The sequence below is a fragment of the Fukomys damarensis genome, unplaced genomic scaffold, assembly GCF_012274545.1.
Source record: "Fukomys damarensis isolate Sample0158 unplaced genomic scaffold, DMR_v1.0_HiC HiC_scaffold_36, whole genome shotgun sequence".
NCBI classification, from domain to species: Eukaryota; Metazoa; Chordata; class Mammalia; order Rodentia; family Bathyergidae; genus Fukomys; species Fukomys damarensis.
This window is the reverse complement of record NW_022900948.1, coordinates 36,541,657-36,559,438: the sequence shown is the minus strand read 5'-3', so window position 1 is coordinate 36,559,438 and position 17,782 is coordinate 36,541,657. Positions and strand designations below refer to the sequence as shown.

At 44.0% G+C, this 17,782-nt stretch overlaps 1 protein-coding gene across 2 annotated transcripts in view; it reads left to right on the top strand.

Annotated features, from left to right (window-relative positions):
* Window positions 1-4,022: 4,022 nt before the first annotated feature.
* Window positions 4,023-17,782, top strand: part of Traf1 (TNF receptor associated factor 1) — a 38,449-nt gene continuing 24,689 nt past the window's right edge. For both annotated transcript variants that reach the window (XM_010602928.2, XM_033759096.1), the window contains exon 1: window positions 4,023-4,482. The gene's annotated coding sequence lies outside the window, so the exon portion shown is untranslated. The remainder of the gene's footprint in view (window positions 4,483-17,782) is intronic.

Genomic DNA, 17,782 nt, shown 5'->3' with positions numbered 1-17,782 from the left:
AAGGCTGCAGATGGGGCAGGTTGCAGGGATGCAGGGTCAGTTGAGTTTGAATGTGTTGTATTTTAGGAGAAATCTATGACACATTCAAGTGAAGGCATCCAGGAGGCAATTGGTTGTGTAGCTCTGAGTTTGAGAGAAAGAGGTTCTGAGCTAAAAATACAAATCTGAAAGTCATCAACATTTGAAGCCCAAGGTTGGATAAGATCACTAAGGATGTAAACACAGATAGAGGAGGAGGAAAAAAAAGACCAAATATAGAACTTTGGTGCATCCCAATATTAATTCATTGGAGAAAAGAGATGGAGGAGACAAACTAAGAGAGGGGGGTACCCTGCAAGGCAAATAAAATGTGCTTTTAGGAGGAAGAGAGTTGAACTGTATCAGATGCTGCTGAAAGAAAGTGAATATGTGGCTCTTGGGGTGCCTCAGTGACTTTGACAAAAGCACTTTAGGTGAAGGAGTAAAATAAAAGCCTGATTAAAGTGGGCTTTAGAGTGAATGGAAACGAGAGGATCTGGAGACAGTGAGTACAATCCTTTCAAGAAATTTGCCAAAACTTCAAAGAAATGCAAAGAAATGGATTGGGACAGTAGAGTGAAGAAAAAGTTGAGCTGGAAGAAATAACACATTTGTGTGTGGAGGGGGTGATCCAGAAGAGTCAATAACTGGTGAAAGAAAGAAAAAGTGGGGGGCAGGGAAGAGGGAGGGAGGAAGGAAGCTTGCTAGAGGAACGTCCTGGAGAAGATTACACGAGGTGGAATCTGGAACAGAAGTGGAGGCTGGACTTTAATAAGACCCTGACAGGGGCTGACTTAGCTCAGTGGTACCACTGCCTGCCTCACAAGCACAGGGCCCAAGTTTGATCCCCGGTACCAAAAAACAAAAATAAAATAAATAAAACATTGCCAGCTTATCTGTGTCAGGGATTGGCAAACTCCTATAAAGGGCCATGCACTAAAATATCTGTAAACAGTTTGGGCTTTGGAGGTCAAATGGTCTCTGTTATGACTGCACAACTCTCTCGTTGTAGCACAAACAATGCCATAGACACTGCATAAGGGAATAGACGTGGACAGGGCAGGCTGGATTTAGCCCTTGGGTGGCAATAGACAGGGAGTCAAAGCACAGGCAGATGCTGGTAGGTAGACATGTGGAGAGCCTGGAGGTTCCTTTCTCGGGGAGGAAGATCCCCACCTGAGATGAGAAATGTGGAGAAAATGGAGGCACAAGGGGAAGTTGGCAGGGTTAAGACAGTTGTTTAAAAAAGATGGAAACTGAGTGGACTAAGGACTGGTAATATAAGTGCCTGTCAGTTAAAGCTCACTCGAGGTTTCTGGCAATTAATTTAAAGAGGGACTAGTCAGCATGACTCATGGGATTTTCTCCAGTTACATTCAGACCCTTTCCAGAATGTAATGAAAGCTATAGACTTGTCAATTCCCTTAGTCAAGATAACCAGGAACAAAGTTAAATTTATTGACTGCAACCATGAGACAGACACCATACACCACTGGGACCATGAGTCTTCTAAGTAAGAAGGTATTAGAAAAGACATAGGAGGGCTGGGGATTTAGCTCAGTGGTGCCACCACCTGCCTTGCAAGCGCAAAGTCCTGAGTTCGATCCCTAGTACAAAAACAAACAAAAACTACCATTTGGACTCATAGTAAATTATTTTGAGGAAAATTCAAGGCAGTGGACCTTTACTCTAGACTGGATGCTGTAGAAGAGTAAAGGAGGTGATTGGTTCTACAGTGGGCACCTTGATTCTTTTCTAGCTGGGAGAAAGGAAGCAGCACTCACATTAGCTAGGAAAGGGGGATGTGTGGTTATTTCTGTGGTTTCAACATTATTCTTTTTGATCAAACATTTTTCTTTGTCTTGATCCATTTTGTCTGATGTTGGGGTTTTGTGACATCAGACACTAACACCACAGCCCAACTCTCTGCAACAGGCCAGCTCCGAGAGACACCAAGGCTAACCTCCAATGTCATGAGCTGCTCTTTTCTCCAGGAAAACACATTCACACACCAAGCACACATATGAGTCTCCCCGAAAGTCCATGCAGGGCCCTCATGATGGAAATACCTGTCACAAGGGCCAGGAATTTAGCAGCTAAAATTGCAGGGTCTCAAAACCAGCCTGGATTGTTTCTTTGGCTTTTTCCCTTGCTCCTGAAAAGACATCAATTCTATATGTTTAATGTGATATGAGAAATCCATCACAAGAGACATGATCTTTAACTCTGATTAGAAGAATAAGGGCTGGGGATTTAGCTCAGTGGTGCTGCTGCCTGCCTTGCAAGAGCAAGGACCCAAGTTCAATCCCCAGTATGCAAACAAAAAAAAAGAAAGAAAGAAAGAAAAAAAGAAAATATTCCTTTATGCCTTAAAATGAGAAAGAAAAGGAGGAAAAAACACAGAAGAGAGAAGAGGAAGAGGAGAAGAACAGAGAGAAAATAAGGGGGGACAAAGATGAAGGATTGGGTTTTAAGACAAGATGAGAATTCCATTTCTGAGAACCTTCTGGAAGCTTCTCAGCTGGCAGGTTCACCATCCTCACAGACGTGTTGGCAGAAACAGATCTATTCCTTGGAACACAGTATCACTCCGCTGTTTCCATCATTATAATCAGATATATGCATGTTACATACACTGCTGTGAATTATATAACCAACATGTCTAAACCAGAAAGCACCCTCTCATCCAATCCCTTTATCTTCACCTGGGAAAACTGAGGTGGGAAGAGCTGCTTGTCTGTGGTTCTGGTGCTATTACACAAAGGGCTGGGACACAGCCCAGGCCCTCTGATTCTCAGCCCATTGTTCTTTCTGCCACACGGATCAGCAGAAGTTACAGAGAAATAAGATTTATGCTCCCTGTGAAGCAGCACGTTCTTATAGCCAGAGTTGGGTAAAAATAGAGTAGGGCTCTCAGAGAGGCCAAGTGCCTTGCTGCTGGGGACATCTAAGCCAAGGCTCCACCTTCCAGGAATGTGGCAGAGGCCATTCAAGGTGGAAGGCTGGCCCTGAGGACAGCCCAGTGTTCCTTCAGCTGTGACAGGGCCACGCAGAGTCTACTTGAAAGTAGAAAACTAAATAAACATCTACTTTACTTTTTTAAGTCTGTTTTCACACCTGAAAAATGAAAAGTATAGTAATTCCCAACTCAGAAGATTTCTGTGAGCCTTAAATAATACAGATAATGCATGTAAAATGATGAGCACAGTGCCTGGCACACACACAAAAATAATTTCTTGTTGGCTAATCATATGTCCTGAAGCACGCCATAGGTGATAAATTCAATATATTTTTGCTTGTGAAAGTCCTACTTTGAATTATTGACATTTAAGGGAAATATTGACATTTAAAGGTTCCCTAGAGATTCATCTACTGATGAGGGAAGAGGCCCAATGACAGCAAGGACTCACGGAGGATTTCACCCCGAAGTGGGCCAGTCACAGCAACAGGCTCCTCTTTCAGGGTTGGCGTCCCGGTGTCCCACCCAGCAGCTGGGCCTCACAGGCGCCATGCTTGCAGACAAGCAGAGACCAGAGCCTGGGTGGGTAGCAGAGTCCAGGGCTAGCATTTCTAACAGATGACATGAGAGAAATTAGATGAAAGGGTCGGATGAGAGAAATCCGAGTTTGTTGTTTGGCCGGAGTTCCGCATGCGCGCTTGTGCGCATGCGCCTGTGCGTGCGTGCTTGTGTGTGTGCGTGTGCGTGCGCGTGTGCGTGCGCGCGCGCCTGTGTGTTCAGGATGGGGTATAGGTGGAAGGCGGTTGAAAATGAGACAAGCGAAATTGGAGTTGAGGAATGGATTGCGCGACTTAATAATATTTTTTCCAAAGCCTAGGAAGTTAGACCAGGAGTGGACCCTAATTCTCGGAGAGCTGAGGAAGAAGAGAAAGGAGGAAAGCTCAGAGTTGGACGAGAACACAGAAAGGTTCCTTGGGTCAGGTGGGCCTTGGGGCAGCGTCAGTCATCATTCACCCCGTTCTCCTCACCTCCTCTAAAGTCAAAAGAAAAGGCTGAATGGCGTCTGTTTGTTAATTAAACGCTGGGTGTGGAAATTAAAATGGACCGTTGGTTTGGCCAGCGGAGCAGAGACACAGACAGATGAGCTGACAGAGACAGACACTGACAGAGACGGGCATTCTTTCTGCTGTGGGGAAATGCCATGGTGAAGAAGTGAGATGCTAAACCGTGAGACAGAAAAGCCGTATTGCTGACCAGAAACCAGTGTTTAGGGAGCCAGAGTTTATTTCTCTGTAACTCTGCTTATCTGTGTGGAGCTGCCCTGGCTTTTAGAAAGTTCCTGAGCCTCCTCTAGCCTCCACACGTCCATCTATAAAGTGGGAGTGGGTCGCAGCCCTGAGGCTTGGAAGGATTAGAAAACGGTGAGCACCAACTGAGGACAGCACCATCTGCACGGCAACGCGGCTCTCAGAGTTCCTTGTGCCTCGTTCTCTTTTGGAAAGCAGGTAATAATTTCCTCCCAGCCTAATTTATAGATCTGATGCAAGGATGAAATAAGGTCAAAGAAGTGAAGAACCTGTAAACGGGACAGTTTTGAGCACAGGTGTTCATAGCATCAATAACCACAGGCATCTCTGCGCTGTGATACCATAGGCAGAGACTACTTGGCATGCTCTTAAAAGCTTGGAGAAAGGCCACTATCTAAAAAAACAAAAGCAATCCCCCCAGGCCTCCAGCTTCCTTGTTAACTCTTCTTTGGTCCTGGAGGCTGCCATCCTGGGTGCAATGGCCAACAAAGTAGGTCCCCTGCCATCAGTGTCCACATCACCTGGGAGCCTGTTAGAAACAGAGATTCTTTAATTTAGCTCAGTGGCACCGTGCCTGTCTCGCAAGCCCAGGGTCCTGAGTTTCATCCCTGGTACTGGAAAAATAAAAAAGGAAACAGAGATTCTTTTTTTTTCTCTCATTGAGTTTATTGGTACATTTTAGGTATACAGTACAGTTACACTCATCATTGGGATCTTATACCTTTACATGACAGGTCTTTTTTCTCATTTTTTCCCCTTGTCCTTGCCCTCCCTTTGCCCCCTCCTACCCTCCCCATTTACAAACACTTTAGGGCCGGGGATTTAGCTCAATGATTCTGCCGCCTGCCTTGCAAGCACCAGGACCTGAGTTCGATCCCTGGTAACAACAACAACAAAAAATACCAACACTTTATTTCCATTGTTTCATATTTTTTTCTTTTCCCTTATCACCTTTCCCCTACCCTTCCCACTTTCCCTACACTGTTAGCCCTTTTCTTCCTATTTCACATTGTCAATTATATCATTAGGATCTTATGTACCACACCAGAGAAACTTTTCGGTATTTACACATGTGTGATCTATTTATTTCACTTAGGAGTATATCCTCAATATGTATCCATTTTCCTATGAATGAATCTCATTTCTCATTCCTTATGGCTGAATAGTATTCCATTTTATAGAAAAACCACATCTTCTTTATCCAGTCTCCAACTGATGGGGAAATGGGCTGTTTCCAAGTTTTAGCTATTACAAACTGTGCTGCTATAAACATAGGTGTGCATATGTCACTGTGATATGGTTCTTTTAATTCTTTTGGAAAGATACCCAGCAGAGGGATGGCTGGGTCAAATGGAACCTCTAGTCCCAGCTCTTTGAGGTATCTCCATATTGATTTCCATAGTGGTTGCCCCAGTCCACACTCCCACCAACAATGGAGAAGGGTTCCTTTCTCCCTACAACCCCACCAACATTTGGTATTGTGTGATTTCTTGATAGCAGCCATTCTTTGTGGGGTGAGGTGGAATCTCAGTGTTGTTTTCATCTGCATCTCTCGAATGGCCAGTGATGTGGAACATTTTTTCATATATTTACTTGCTGCTTTTACTTTTTTGTCTGAGAAATGTCTGTTCGTTTCAGATGCCCATTTTTTAATTGGGTCTTTATATTTGGGGGGGTTGATTGTTTTGAGTTCTTTATATATTCTAGATAAGAGTCCTTTGTCTGAGGAGCAGCTGGTAAAAAATTTTTTCCACATTGTAGGTTGTCTTTTAGTTATTTTAGTGGTTTCTTTTGTAGTGCAGAAGCTTTTTAATGAAATGAGGTTCCAGTTGTTGATTCTTTCTGCTAGCTCCCATGCTACTGAGGATTTGTTCATAAAGTCTTTTCCTATGCCAATGTCTTCAAGAGTTCTGCCTAATTTATCTTCCAGCAAGTTTAGTGTTTCTGTTTTAATATTTAGATCTTTACTCCACTTGGATTTTACTTTCGTGCATGGTGAAAGATAAGGGTCTAGTTTTAATCGTTGGCAGGTTGAAATCCAGTTTTCCAACACCGTTTATTAAAGAGTCTTATCTTGTCTCCAGTGAAGACGGTTGGCTCCTTTGTCAAAGATGAGGTAGCTAAGTACATTTGGAGTTGTTTTGTATCTTCCAATCTGTTCCACTGATCCTCAGGTCTTTTTCTTTGCCAGTTTTTATCACAGTGGCTTTGTAATATAGTTTCAGATTGGGAATTGTTATACCCACTGCCATGTCTCAAACAGAGATTCTTGAAGAAGGGTAGAAGGGAGGGTGACATAATCAATGTCAGATATATGCAATTATAGAAGTGATACAGTGAAAACCATTAATTTGTGCAATGAATACATGATAATAAAAATAATCTTTAAAAATAAATGCAGGTTTTCAGTCCCTGTCCTAGAAAGCCTAGAAATATATTTTAACAAGATGTCCAGGGAAATTATGGTCCCATCAAGGTTTAAGAAGTGTTGTTTAAGAGCTTGTAAAAATGCAGGTTCTGATCCACAGCCTACCGTGTGTCCTGGCTGCTGAGCCCTCATTGCTTCCTGACTGGACATCTGAGCTTGCTGAGCTGAACACCAGGTGCCCCTGTCATCTCTTCTGCTCACCCAAGTTCCACAGCACATCCGTGTAGCACCCCCACCCCCACGCCCACCATGTGGGCCTTCCAGCCGAGCTGTGGCCCCTCCTGACGCCCCTCCTAACAGGCCTACAGAGTTTGTTGATTGAGGCCTAGGCAGCAGCCACTGGTTCCCTGACTCCCACTTCTGGCCCATGTCCTCCGTCCGTCTTCCACATGCCAGAAATCACTGTCTTGGCACCGAGGATTCAATGGGTCACCTAACAAATAAAAACCAGTCTTACCTCTTTACAAAGCAATTTGGCAATACATTTTAAGAGCCAAAATATTTATATATCTTGATCCAATAATCCTCCTCCTGTTGAATTATTTATGTAAATTCCCCAAAGGAAAAAAAAAGAAATAGCTCAGATACAAAAGTCTTCTGTGGAGAATTATTCACTCAGTAAATATTTATTGAGCACCTCCTACATCCAGACACAGTTCTAGATGGTACATATAATCAAGGTTTCTGTTTTCTTGGAGATTCTAATTGTAGGGGTAGAAAAAAAATAAGTACCTATATAAGTTTTTTAAATAATATATTTACTACATTCTCTGCAGATAATTAAAATAAAGGTCTGTGACAAAATAAGTGGGTGGGCTATTCTAGTGGTTAGGGAAGGTCTGTCAGATGTTACTAGGAAAAGAGACCTTTAAACTGAGATTCTCATGACAAGAAGGAGCTGCTCTATTTGGGTCCAGGAGAGGGCGTTCTAGAAGGGGACCTGGTGAAGGTAAAAACCCAGTGATCCAGGGAAGGTAAGAAGGCTGGTGTGGTTGGGTCAAAGGAAACAAGTGATGGAGCCTGGTGGGGTGGTACATGCCTGTATTCCAGAAACTTGCGAGGCTGAACTAGGAGGACCTCAAGTTCAAGGTCAGCCTGGGCAACTTAGTGGAACAAAATAGTGCAGCTTTTCTGGTGAAAAGTGATAGCAGCTTAAATAAAATGATAGAAGTAGAGATGAAGAAAAATGGATGGGTTCAGGATAACTTTGGAAGCGAGGCTGAAAGGATGTGCTGAAGGAATTGAGATAGGGTGATAAAAGTGGAAGAATCACAGATTATGCATGGATTCTTGGCTTGAGCCTCTATCAGTACCATTTAGACAACTGGAGAAGACCAGAGAAGGGGAAGATTGAGTGACATAGGAAAGAAGAGCTCATGAGTCAACTGTGCCCCCCTCAAAAAATTACGTTGAAATTCTAGCCCACATTACCTTATAATGTGATCTTATTTGGAATTAAATTGCCACAGACACCGTTAGCTAAGGTAACATGGGGTCATCCTGACATGGGGCATACCCTTCATCCGGTGGGACTCGTGTCCTAAGAAGATGAGGAACTTTGGACACAAAGACAGAGACACGCAAATGCCATGTGAAGACACAGACACTGGAGAGAAGACAGTCACGTGAAGACAGAGGCAGAAACTGGAGTGATGTGTCTACAGGCCAAGGAATGCCAAGAATTGCCACCTGTCACCAAAGCAAGGAGAGCCACATGGACCAGACTCCCCCACAGTTCTTAGAAGGGATCGGTCCTGTTTACATTTTGGTTTCAGGCATCTAACCTCCAGAACTGTGAAAGAATAAATCTCTGATGTTTCAAGCCACACGGTTTGTGGTAAAGTAATACAAGAGAAGATGAAAAGTTTCTCTTTGAGCCTTGGTACATTTGAGAAGACTTAGATACCCTGGTGGTGATATTAAGTAATTAGACACGTAAGTCTAGAATTATGGTATATAAAGCAATGCATTACACTGTATTGGAGGTATCTTTAAGTGACATATAAAATTATGACATATAAATGATGTCCTCAAAGGGGGAAATAATTGCATAAATGATGGCTATACATTCCATGAAATATTATGCCACTTCTTAACAGAACCGTGGTAAAACCAGTGGCTGCCACTAGGTAATAAATATAAAATGGATCAGAAGCAGGTGTTAAACTGCTCCAGCTCTTCTTGATGGCCTGGGATACATTGCATGTCTGTCCTGCAGGTTACATCCTTCAGTATATTTGTAGTGCCAAGGTGAGTAGACACAGGGTTGAGTTGCAGAGTGCTGAGATGGCAGAACAAAGAAGCAATTAGAGCAGACATTGAAGTAGACAAGATTTTTCTGGAAGAGCTGACCTCCAAAAAAGCAGTGCATAGCCCAGGGCAGGTGCTTCCAGGAGCCAGACATCATCATGGCAGACTCAGTAAAGATCAGTGAGCACTCTCTGGGAACACACCCACATCAGAGCTTACCACACACTTCGGACAGCTGGCCTGTGTCCCCGAGCCCACTGTGAACAGGGCTATCAGTTTGTTCCTCTGTTTCCGAAGAGGAAGACCTTGTGCAGGTAGGTATAAATTAAAGTCTGTGACATTGCAGCCCTAGGATCCAGTGGTACCTTTAGTTTCCTCCCGCATGGGACAAACCCAAGGGCCTTCAAACTAGATCATCTGTGCATGGCCCACTTCCTGTCCTCAGGAGCAGCATATTTTGCCCAAACCAGCTCTGGGAGTTGAGACTCATCCCAGCAGAGCCACCTCACCTTTATTCTGTTTGCTTGAGGCAACACTCATCTCCTATTCTTTGAATTTCAGACTATCAGGTGCTATCATGAGAGAGTCCATCTTCTCTGTCCTTCTTAAACTAGCACTGACATGTATTAAACTCGCTAAGTAAACTCCACAAAGGAAGAAGATTATCACCAACCCTCTCCAGCAAAATCTTCCTTGGACCTGGTCTTCTAATGATAGGGCTGGGGGTCCCAAGGCTATTTCTGGTGGGCCGCACAGTTGAGCAGTATAATGATTATGCACACATGCACACACATATGTTCACATACACACACATGCACATGTGTCTGATTATTTGGGAGAATCAAAGATGAATCCAGTGGTTTCTCAAGAGATCCCCAGTGTGTTACAGAAGCTAGAACATGTGCCCAGGATGCATACAAGGTAGGACAGTTCCTGCTGGCCATAGTGGGAAGGCCCCATGGAGACAGTGACCTCTGGGCTTAGTTCTGAAGAATGACCAAGATCAGGATATGCTGAAATGAAGTCACCTCTCAGAGGGAAGATGATATAGGCAAAGTCCAGGGACATGAGGACAGAGACTGGCTGTCTGTTTAAATGAGACAAGTGGGGCAAAGTCCAAGGGTGGCCAAAAATGAACAAGGTAAGAGGCTTGGATTTCTCCCCATGGAAAATGAAAGTTTCTGAACAGGGCAGCAGGACAGAGGATGGCTGAGAGAAGGCAGTGACTAACTCTTGATGAAACATGTTCTTCATTTCCTTGAGTCATTAACCAGGGTCCTATTAAGAAGAAAAACAAAACAGAAACCTTCCAGCAGCCGCTTTCTTTTCCAGGAAAACTCCTGCCCTGGGGAGCCTCTCATGGGTTTGGTTTATAAGGACATCCAACTCTCTGTCACTGCTCATTAAGGGGCTGAGGCACAACTGCCAGCCTTAGGACCCCACTGCCAGCTCTACAGCCCCAAGCTCCAAGAGCCAGGGGGTGCTGCTTGTTCCACTCACCCCAGGGTCCCAGCATTGTTCTATGAGGAGCCCAAGAAGATGAGCAGGAGGACCAAGGAATCTTCACTTCAGCGTGTCCTGCCCCAGACTCCATCCTGGGCCCCACTAAATTCAGCCCTGGAGCCAAATGGGAAAAATCCAGAAGGCTGCAAAGCCAAGAAAACAGTGGGCTAAAATTAAAATCCCAGCTCTTCCCTCTTCCTTTTCTGATCTTCAGACCTCTCTGGGCCTCTCTGTCTTAATCTTTTAAATGAAAACAAAACCACCCACCCTACAAAGTTCCTTGTAAAGATTAAATGATAGAGCTTTAAAAGTAGAACCAGCAACTAGCAGATGCTCAATAAATAGTCCTCCCACACCTTCCCCAACATCTCTCTGCACCTCAGCTTTTTCTATTCATTGTAAGGAATTCAAGGACAAAGCTGAATCAAATGGTATTCCGGCACCTCTCTCATCTGCCCCACATGGGCCTGAAGGAGAGCAGAATCCCTTCATTTAAGCTTTGAGAACTATTTCTTCACAAAAGACCAGTTCCTGGTAATATACAGTGGCACACACTTGGAATGAGCCCACATCCCCATTCAGCCATTCCCTGCTCAGCCACCTTCTGACTCTACCATCTGTAAAGCAGAGGTAGGTAGGTAGGTCGGTCCACCTCTTTCCCCACAGAAGCTGTTCACTAGATTGGGAGAATGGTGTCCAGCAGAGGGCGCTCCAAGTGTAGCCTCTTGGCCAAGGTCCTGGGGAAAGGCAATGGGCCAAGGAAAATTCTAGTGGAAAAAATGAAGAAAAGATTCCAGGTTTATGAGTCCCAGACTTTGAAAAACAAAACTGCTGAGTTGTCTCCTGAGTTAGGGAAAAAGAACACCACAACCGCCTCAAGATGTCAGGAAACTATTTGTGAAGGCTTTGGGCAAGGCAGGAGGATTGGAAGGGGGAACTTGGGCGGCCCAGTTTAGGTTTCTGTGCCCAGGGAGGTGGGAGCCTGAAGTAGCGGTATACAGGTGTGAGCATGGGTGTGCTTCTGTGTGCCGTGCCTGTCCATGTGTCTGTGTGCACCTGCGGGTACAACCCGACACATATTTATTGAACAACTTTCGTGTTCTGCTGGGTACAGTGACAGATGATGGAGATGCAACAGCAAATAAGGCACAGTCCCTAAGCTCATGGGATTTAGTTTAGTCGAGATGCAACCTAACACGCAATTTCAATTCAGACAGCAGACATCTGGGAGGTGGTTTGTGTGGCAGTTGAATACACTGGCTTTGTAGTTGGTCAGCATGGGATTCTAGTCCAGCCACCTACTAGCTATGTGACTTGGAGATCTCTGTGATACTCAGGCTGCTTCACTGGAAAATGCAAATGTTAAAGCCACTTCCGGGAGGTAGTATGTGTGTGTCCTTATCCTGTGAGCACAGGGCCAGCATCTGGATGAACACATGGAGACCATGTGCAGTCCCAGGGAGGTACGTCAGCACGGTCACGCGTCTGCTTATGGTGTTTATGGAGTGCCAGGCCCTACTGGAGATCTCAGAGTGGCCCACAGACATGGTTTGTAAGGAATCTCATGTTTTTTGGCTCATGGAATCTTCTAAAAATCAAGGCATTTCACATAAAAATCCAGATTTCCAGTTTCTCTTGAAACCATTGGCAATCCAGCTCCCCTGCAAACATATGCATGTGTGCACTTGTATGCCATGGTCTCCACTTCCTGATAGGTGTGTCCTTCCCAGGGCTACCCTCCCTCCTGGCTGGGCTCCAGGGCTGTCATTGGAGGGGCTCCAAGGCAACTCAGGAGAGCTTGTGTGCAGACATGTTCTCTGTGAAAGAAGAACCAGGACAGGGTAGGAACTGTGCCGGGCCTGGGCCTCCCCCAGCAGTTCTGGTTTCAGCCATCAGAGGGGATGAAGAGGGCTGCAGGTTCAACCCAAGTCCCTCTGGCTGTACAGCTGGACACGGATTACAGGAGATAGGAACTGAGAACGGCAATGAGACAGCACAGCTTTTCTTACCTACTTAATTTTGTGTTTAAAATGTTGCAAGTATAAAGGAAAAATGAGTAAAAGACAACCACGTCCCCAGAAAGTCTTACCAGATATGTACATGCAAACATTCTCTCAAAAAAATGAGCAAAGAGACCAGGTGTAATGGTGCTGGCCTGTAATTTCAGCTACTCCAGAGGCTTAAGCAAGAGGATCACAAGTTCAAGGCCAGCCTGGGCAACTTAGCAAGACCCTGTTGCAAAATAAAGATAGAAAGAGCTGGGGATATAGCTTGGCAGTAAAGTACCCTGGGTTCAATCCTCAGCACTGCCAAAAAAAAGTAGTTACTAAGTAAAGCATGGAAACTCCCAAGTGTGCAAGGTAGGATTGATATTTTTCTAGTATCATTGGATCCCCATGCATGACTCAGTCCCTCTCAATAGCTGGTAACTGGGCCCTTCTGTGTGCAAGATATGGGCCAGGCACAAGGGGCCTGCAGAGATGGACATGCCCTGCTCCTTTGCACTCTAGAAGCTCAGTGTCATGGAGAGATATCCGAAGGCAAATGAATGCAGCAACTAAAGGACAGTGTATTTTCGAGCTATTTTGGGACAAAAGGGCAGCAGGACCTAAAGGAATAGGCTTCTGGCCTTCTGGCTAATTGTACAAGCTGGTTTCCTCTCTAGGTTCCCATTTCCCCTTTTGTTAAATTGAGGAGGTTGGAAGGGATGAGAAAATGCCAACCCCACTTTCACAACCCTGTTGGCACCCAAGTTTGGGATTCTCCAAGGAGCAAGGGCTGTAGCCCTGGTCCTTAGCCTCTCTCTCCCACCCCACTCCTACACCCAAGCCTTGACTTGTGCTGGGAATTCATCTGGCTTTGATGAAAGAAATCCTGAGGAGGCTTTTCACATATCTTCCCTTAAAAAGGAAGTTCAGAGTCCAAAAAGACCAGGTTTCTAGAGGGAGTTTCCAGTGTCTCTTCCTGGGGCCCCTGGTGTTACCTCATGCCCAGATGGAGGAGAACAGCCCCTAGACAGGTGGGAGGGTGGCACCCCTTCCCTAGCTCCAGTGTTTGAATGAATGATTGAAGTCTTAATGATTAAAGGGGTTAAAAGAGCCCTCTGAGATCATGCTCTCATTTTACAGGTGAGAAAAATAAAGCCCAGGGGAGGGGCTTCCCCACAATTTTGCAGCCAATGGTCAAAATAGATCTCTTGATTTCTGAGAAGAGCTCTCTCTCTGATTTTTCTCTCTCTGGCTGAGCCTGAGATGGGATAAGATGAGGACCACCAGACTGCATTCCTCCTCCATCAGATGTTGACTGCTATTGATTTGGCACACAAGTCGTTCTCACTCCATGCTACCAACACCAGTGATCCAAATGTCACAAAGCTAAAAGCAAAGGAAGCGCAGTAATTCCATATCCAGCAAAAGGCCCCAGTCTATTTTGTCTACCCCTGAAAGAAAAAATTAACACATGGCAAAACCAGAATCTTAGAATAGGACCATGGGTGGCAGAGATGGCAAAGAAAAAGAGTAGGTGAGCCATTATTATTAAAGCTTTCCTCATCGTGGGCATCTCAGAGTTTGTCCTTATCAAAAGATCCATCTGCCAAGCTCTTCCCCTGGACCACACCACCTGCTCATGAGTGTCCTTGGCTCCCTCATAAATTGAAATCCCCATTGCCTTCAAAGTGGCCAGTCCCATACTCAGTTAGAAAAACTCCAGGGACAGCCTGGTGCCCATAATTCAAAGAACTTCAGAGACACTTTTTAATCCCCTTAAATCTGGGAATCTGTTGAGATACAGAAAATTACCAGAGAGAAACTCCTTTCAATTTAACTCTTTTCAACACACAATCCCAGATTTTTTTCAAATCTCTACTAAAACAATATTTCTCACCATAACACCCAGAAGAGGGCAAGTCAAAGATTAAACTCAGTAAATGTCTCCTAATGATGGTGAAATCATCCTTAACTATTGTTACCTGAGTAAAACTTTTATGACTAGTGGCCTGGATATTAGTCATTCATGGAACTCATAGTTATCAATGGTCTCCCAGGTGCATAGCATTGTGCTAAGCCAGGGGAAACAACATTGGAAAAGTCCAATATAGCTTTACTTTCATGTTTTCATTTAGTATCAAGTATTCATTGTCAATTATCTCATTAGGATCTTATATACTATTATAGTTTTTCACACCAGAGAAACTATTTGTTATTTACACATGTGTGACTTATTTATTTCACTTAGGAGTAAATCTTCAGTATATATCCATTTTCCTATGAATGAATCTATTTTCTCATTCTTCATGGCTGAGTAATAATTCCATTTTTATAGAAAAAAACACATCTTCTTTATCCAGTCTCCAACTAATGGGCAAATGGGCTGTTTCCAAATTTTAGCTATTACAAACTGTGCCACTGTAAACATAGGTGTGCATATATCACTGTGGTATTATTCTTTTAATTCTTTTGGAAAGATACCCAGCAGGGGATGGCTGGGTCAAATGGAACCTCTAGTCCCAGCTCTTTGAGATATCTCCATATTGATTTCCATAGTGGTTGCACCAGTCCACACTCCCACCAACAATGGAGAAGGGTTCCTTTCTCCCCACAACCCTGCCAACAATTGTTATTGTGTGATTTCTTGATAGCAGCCATTCTTTGTGGGGTGAGGTGGACTCTCACTGTTGTTTTCATCTGCATCTCTCGAATGACCAGTGATGTGGAACATTTTTTCATATACTTACTTGCTGCTTTTACTTTTTGTCTGAGAAATGTCTCTTCATCTTTCAGATGCCCATTTTTTAATTGGGTCTTTATATTTGGGGGGGCTGGTTGTTTTGAGTTCTTTATATATTCTAGATAATAGTCCTTTGTCCGAGGAACAGCTAGTAAAACTTTTTTCCCACACAGTAGGTTGTCTCTTAGTTCTGTTGGTGGTTTCTTTTGCAGTGCAAAAGGTTTTTAATATGATGAGATCCCAGTTATTGATTCTTTGTGCTAGTTCCCATGCTACTGAGTATTTGTTCATAAAGTCTTTTCCTATGCCAATGTCTTCAAGAGTTCTGCCTAACTTATCTTCTAGCAAGTTTAGTGTTTCTGTTTTAATATTTAGATCTTTAATCCACTTGGATTTTAATTTAGTGCGTGGTGAAAGATAAGGGTCTAGTTTAGGACATTTTAAATAATACACTTAAGCACAAAATGAATGTGATATGTTCTCATTTTTATAAGACCATTCTGTGTTTTTTCTTCTTTGTTTTGCTGATGTCATTTATAGTTCAGGTACCATGGGGAGTATTTGGGTTGAACCCAGTACCATCTGGTCTTCTAATCTAGTAGGTTGCTGATAGCCAGTAATCGTCTGTGTAATTAAATTTCCTGGTTCGTAAGTCAGAAGTGCTCAGAGGAGATTAGGAAGATGCAAAGAGGAAAGCTGGCCACTAATTGTTTTACTAAACACAAGCCATGAGTGTGACAGAGACGTGGCATGATGTTGGCAGTGATAAGAAAGAACATATGGGCAAAATGAAGAGTATCTGGCCTTATCAAGGAAATGGCCTGATAGCTCACTCTGGGCCCATATTGTAAGGGCTGGTGGCAAATGGGAGCTGCTCAAATGGCTGTCATTAGCTTATTGAATTCATCCACTTTTCTACTCACATCACCCTGCTCTATGGGGCAGCTGTCAGGACCCCAGAAACTCATTCATCACATTCACTGCCATGAACTAGGGCTATACTTGTGCCCTAACATATCACAGGTGTCCAATAAATAGGTGAGGGGCAAAGTCAACGAAAGCAGCCATGGCCAACTCCCAGTCCCTTCCTCTCCTCTAGGGTATTCAACCTTTCTCCTGTACCTGAGAAATAAGGAAACTAAGGCCTAAAGCAAGAGAACAAACCAAGCTTTCCAGTGATGGAAGGAACCAGGTGAGATTCCAGCTTGGTCTGAACAGGTGAAACAAACACACACACACACACTTCACACACATATCCCAAAGTGAAGGCCAAGCCCTTCCCAGTGCTGTCAATTACTGGGTGCTTGACCTTGAACAAATTTTGTTTTGTTTTGTTTGTTTTGGTACCAGGGATTGAACCGAGACCTTGTGCTTTCAAGGCAGGTGGCAGAACTGCTGAGCTAACCCCTGGCCCATCTTGAACAAATTACTTAGCTCTTTTAGCCTTAGTTTTCTCATTCAGAAAAGAGAAAAACTCTCTCACCATTTCTTGGTGGTGTTATAAAGACTAAATGGAACAATGCGCATAACGTGCTCAGAACAGCATCTGACACCAAATGAAAGGTAGTAGTTTTGTTTTTGTACTGAGGATTAAACCCAGGGTCTTCATGCTGAGCTACATCCTCAGATCTTTTAAAATGTTTTATTTTAAGACAATCTTGCTAAGTCTCTAAGTTCCCTAGGCTGGGCTCAAACCTGTGACCCTCCTGCCTCAGCCTCCCAGAGTGCTAGGATTACAAGCATGCACCACTATACCCAGCCTCATTATTCTTGTCATTATTTTTATCATACCCACAAATCCTGGTCTTCCCAATGCGTAGGCTAGGGTGGAGGGTTAGCAGCCCAGGCCAGTGTAAATTCTCCTTTCTCTAGTTATTGGCCCCTTTGGCCACCAGAGTTTTGAACTATAACACAAGTAAGGGCACCTTTGTTGAGAAAGTCAAATGAGCTGGGACAAGCAGAGACAAGTGAGCCCCAGGGGAAAAAAAAATCCCAATTTCTACACAGAATGTCAAATTAGATCTATGACTTTCAAAGTGCATGGTTCTGTGGGAGGCCTAAAGCCCCCAATCAAGGTGGGGAAAGTAGAAGTCCAGTGCACAGATGCCAGACCACCTGTTCTTAACAGGGCCTCTCTGCCTCTCTGCTTGTGTGTTTGAGCCCTGTATTTGAGAGTGTTTGGAGACAAGGTCTTGCAGCAATAGGAAGTTTGAAAATCCCAACACACACTCTGATCTTTAAGAATATGTGTTTCCAGGGACTTAGATACAAGGGTCTCCCTGTGTAGCCCAGGCTGGGCTCACACAGTGATCCTCTTGCCTCAGCCTCCCAAGTGCTGAGATTATTGGTGTGCATCACCACACCCAGGTAGGTCATCTTGCTCTTTTTTTTTTCTTTTTATTGAGGTTATTGGTACAATCTAGGTATACAATACAATTACATTCATCATTGGAATTCTGTACCTTTACATAATAGGTCTTGATTCTCATTTTTTCCCCTTGTCCCTGCCCTCCCTTCACCCCCTCCTCCCCTCCCCATTTACAAACACTTTATTTCCATTTTTTCAGTTTCTCATATTTTTTTCCTCTC